Raw genomic sequence first — 5,000 nt, forward strand, 5'->3', positions numbered from 1 at the left:
ATCGGGTCGTCGCCGGCCGGAAAACGGGTCATCGATGCCGGCAATACTTCGGGCCATGAGGCCCCCCACCTTAGTCCGAGTTTAGCAACAGCCCACATATCCCCCGCGGCAGGCCTATGGGCGCCAGGCCAGCGCGCCCCATGGCCAGTCAGGGGGCACCCCCCTAAAGAGCAATAAGTGTCATTGAAGCTCTGGCAGGGGGAGACACTACTAGGTCCCAGCTGTCACCCCCCCTCTAAAAAATTCATTTCTTGGTATTTTGAGCTGAAATTTTGCACAGAGGTTGGCAAAAATCCAATCCAACTTTATTAATTTTTCCAGAATTTTTCGAGGTCGGGAAGTATTTTTTTTTATTTTCCTACCATTAAAAATCGAGGAAATCGGAAAAAATAGGAACCGGCTCGGAATGACCCCAAATTCAGTGGGCAGCCTCATAAAAATATGGCTGATTTTACTGGATTGATTTCATGTGGAAAGCACGACGTTTTGTTGTAGGAATGCGGGAACCCCGGCGGCTCGCCTGCCGCGGCCAGCGACGTCGGGCTGGCCCCTGCAGCGCCTAGCCTCTCCCACGCGGGGGGCAGGCCAGAGCGCGGGGGGCCAGGGCCCGAAGGCAGCCCCCCCGCGGGCGAGAGAGCAAGCCAGCAGGGGCTGTCCGCGCGTCGCGCAGCGCGGCATGGCTGCGGGGGCCGCGCGCGCGCGCCCAAGCGCCCAAGGGCCCCCAAGGGCCCCAGGCCCTCAGGCCCCAGCGCCCCAGCGCCCAGCGCGGGCGGGCGCGCGCGCGCGTGTGGTCTTTGAGGGGCGCCGGCCTGGTGGCTCCCTAAAGAGCAATAAGTGTCATTGCAGCTCTGGCAGGGGGAGACACTACTAGGTCCCAGCTGTCACCCCCCCTCTAAAAAATTCATTTCTTGGTATTTTGAGCTGAAATTTTGCACAGAGGTTGGCAAAAATCCAATCCACCTTCATTAATTTTCCCAGAATTTTTCGAGGTCGGGAAGTATTTGTTTTAATTTTCCTACCATTAGAAATCGAGTAAATCCGCAAAACTAGGAACCGGCCCGGAATGACCCCAAATTCAGTGGGCAGCCTCATAAAAATATGGCTGATTTTACTGGATTGGTTTCATGTGGAAAGCACGACGTTTTCTTGTAGGAATGCGGGAACCCCGGCAGCTCGCCTGCCGCGGCCAGCGACGTCGGGGACGCTGGCCTGCGCTGTCGAGCCCGCGAGGGCTGTCTCCGCGGCAGGCCCCCCCTGAACGGGGCACGACAGGCCACCGCGCTGGCTCGTCCAGCGTCGACAGTCCCTCGTCCAGGTTTCAGATCGCGCCAAGTCGAACCCATGACCTGCTCAAGCCATCGTGCGCTGCCGAATTCGCATCTGCGTGTAGGCTGCCATTCCACGCGGCAGCCCCTGTTTTCGTCAGCGTGCCCCCCTGACGAATTTTCCTGCCTGGCCCAGTCCAGCGTCCAGCCCCTGTTCGTCGAAAAATCTGCGCTGCCGATTTTCCACGCGGCAGCCCCTCTTTTCGTCAGCGTGCCCCCCTGACGAATTTTCCTGCCTGGCCCGGCCAGTCCAGCCCCTGTTCGTCGAAAAATCTGCGCTGCCGATTTTCCACGCGGCAGCCCCTCTTTTCGTCAGCGTGCCCCCCTGACGAATTTTCCTGCCTGGCCCGGCCGGTCCAGCATCCAGCCCCTGTTCGTCGAAAAATCTGCGCTGCCGATTTTCCACGCGGCAGCCCCTGTTTTCCTCAGCGTGCCCCCCTGACGAATGTTCGTCGAAAAATCTGCGCTGCCGATTTTCCACGCGGCAGCCCCTCTTTTCGTCAGCGTGCCCCCCTGACGAATGTTCGTCGAAAAATCTGCGCTGCCGATTTTCCACGCGGCAGCCCCTCTTTTCGTCAGCGTGCCCCCTGACGAATTTTCCTGCCTGGCCCAGTCCAGCGTCCAGCCCCTGTTCGTCGAAAAATCTGCGCTGCCGATTTTCCACGCGGCAGCCCCTCTTTTCGTCAGCGTGCCCCCCTGACGAATTTTCCTGCCTGGCCCGGCCAGTCCAGCCCCCTGTTCGTCGAAAAATCTGCGCTGCCGATTTTCCACGCGGCAGCCCCTCTTTTCGTCAGCGTGCCCCCCTGACGAATTTTCCTGCCTGGCCCGGCCGGTCCAGCATCCAGCCCCTGTTCGTCGAAAAATCTGCGCTGCCGATTTTCCACGCGGCAGCCCCTGTTTTCCTCAGCGTGCCCCCCTGACGAATGTTCGTCGAAAAATCTGCGCTGCCGATTTTCCACGCGGCAGCCCCTCTTTTCGTCAGCGTGCCCCCCTGACGAATGTTCGTCGAAAAATCTGCGCTGCCGATTTTCCACGCGGCAGCCCCTCTTTTCGTCAGCGTGCCCCCTGACGAATTTTCCTGCCTGGCCCAGTCCAGCGTCCAGCCCCTGTTCGTCGAAAAATCTGCGCTGCCGATTTTCCACGCGGCAGCCCCTCTTTTCGTCAGCGTGCCCCCCTGACGAATTTTCCTGCCTGGCCCGGCCGGTCCAGCCCCTGTTCGTCGAAAAATCTGCGCTGCCGATTTTCCACTCCGCAGCCCCTGTTTTCGTCAGCGTGCCCCCCTGACGAATTTTCCTGCCTGGCCCGGCCAGTCCAGCGCCCAGCCCCTGTTCGTCGAAAAATCTGCGCTGCCGATTTTCCCCGACGAACCTGCAGCTGCACAAATCCGCGCTGCCACTGCCCCATTGTCTGGACCAACAGTCTTTTCCATCAAGCCCTGGACTATAAATCGTCCAGACTCATCGCCAGCACCCGCTGCCGATTCTGCCGACTTTGCCGATTTCGTCGGCGCTGCCGATTCCAACACTGCCCGCCGTGCCTGAACCAGCGCTGTTTCGTCAGCGTGTCCCCTTGACGAATTTCCCTGCCTGGCCTGGACAGTCCATCTTCCAGCCCATGTTCATCGAAAAATCTGCGCTGCCGATTTCCCCGACGAACCTGCAGCTGCACAAATCTGTGCTGCCGATTTCCCCCCCTGTCGGCATGGCTGCCGCTGCCCCGATGTCCAGACCAACAGTCTTTTTTGTCGACTTTGCCGATTTTGTCCGCGCTGCCGATTCCAACACTACCCCCTGCATCCAAACCAGCATTGTTTCGTCAGCTCTTCCCCTGACGATTTTAGCCCTGTAACAAACAGTAGGCCTCCAATCCCGCCAACGGGAGCCAAGTTGATAGGGAAGAGAATTGAATGACGCGCCTGGTCCTCGCACCCCGCCACCCGAGGGGCCTTTTTCCCGGCAGCCTCTGAAAAACTCTAGCTTTCACGGTCCTCGCCGCCCCTCACCACCATGGCAGGCCTCTAATCCCACCCATCAGCAGTTGTAGCCGATAGGGCAGTGATTTGAATGACGCGTCGCGGGCCTCCGGGTCATCTCACCCGGCCATTAATTGGAGCGTTTTTGGCTGGCCGAGGATGGGGGGATGGATCTCTTCTTCCGAAAAAGCAAACAGTACATCGGGAGTTATGTTGACGGGGCATGGAATTGAATGACCCGTCGCGGGCCGCCGGGTCATCTCACCCGGCCATCCCGGGGAGCGTTTTTCCCGGCAGCATCGGGGAAACTCTTGCTTTCACTGCCCGCTGCCCAAGTCCCCACTCGAATCGGCCCCCCGCGCCAACAAGCCAACGCTGCCGAATCGGCAGACACTGCTGCCGAATCTGCCGACACTGCCCCGCGGGCTGCCACTGCCCCAGTGTCTAAACCAGCGGTCTTTCTCATCGAGCCTTGGACTATCCAGTCCGTCCTGACTCATCGCCAGCACCTGCTGCCGATTCTGCCGACTTTGCCGATTTTCTCGGCGCTGCCGATTCCAACACTGCGCCCACCGTGTCTGAACCAGCGCTGTTTCGTCAGCGTGTCCCCTCGACGAATTTTCCTGCCTGGCCTGGACAGTCCACCGTCCAGCCCGTGTTCGTCGAAAAATCTGCGCTGCCGATTCTGCCGACTTTGCCGATTTCGTCGGCGCTGCCGATTCCAACACTGCCCGCCGTGCCTGAACCAGCGCTGTTTCGTCAGCGTGTCCCCTCGACAAATTTTCCTGCCTGGCCTGGACAGTCCATCGCCCAGCCCATGTTCGTCGCAAAATCTGCGCTGCCGATTTTCCCCGACGAACCTGCAGCCGCACAAATCTGCGCTGCCGAATCTGCCGACACTGTCCCGCGGGCTGCCACTGCCCCAGTGTCTAAACCAGCAGTCTTTCTCGTCGAGCCTTGGACTATCCAGCCCGTCCAGACCCATCGCCAGCACCCGCTGCCGATTCTGCCGACTTTGCCGATTTCGTCGGCGCTGCCGATTCCACCACTGCCCGCCGTGCCTGAACCAGCGCTGTTTCGTCAGCGTGTCCCCTCGATGAATTTTCCTGCATGGCCCGGCCAGTCCAGCGTCCAGCCCATGTTCGTCGAAAAATCTGCGCTGCCGATTCTGCCGACTTTGCCGATTTCGTCGGCGCTGCCGATTCCAACACTGCCCGCCGTGCCTGAACCAGCGCTGTTTCGTCAGCGTGTCCCCTCGACAAATTTTCCTGCCTGGCCTGGACAGTCCACCGTCCAGCCCGTGTTCGTCGAAAAATCTGCGCTGCCGATTCTGCCGACTTTGCCGATTTCGTCGGCGCTGCCGATTCCAACACTGCCCGCCGTGCCTGAACCAGCGCTGTTTCGTCAGCGTGTCCCCTCGACAAATTTTCCTGCCTGGCCTGGACAGTCCATCGCCCAGCCCATGTTCGTCGCAAAATCTGCGCTGCCGATTTTCCCCGACGAACCTGCAGCCGCACAAATCTGCGCTGCCGAATCTGCCGACACTGTCCCGCGGGCTGCCACTGCCCCAGTGTCTAAACCAGCAGTCTTTCTCGTCGAGCCTTGGACTATCCAGCCCGTCCAGACCCATCGCCAGCACCCGCTGCCGATTCTGCCGACTTTGCCGATTTCGTCGGCGCTGCCGATTCCACCACTGCCCGCCG

Source organism: Populus nigra, chromosome 2 (genome assembly GCF_951802175.1).
Source record: "Populus nigra chromosome 2, ddPopNigr1.1, whole genome shotgun sequence".
NCBI lineage: Eukaryota > Viridiplantae > Streptophyta > Magnoliopsida > Malpighiales > Salicaceae > Populus > Populus nigra.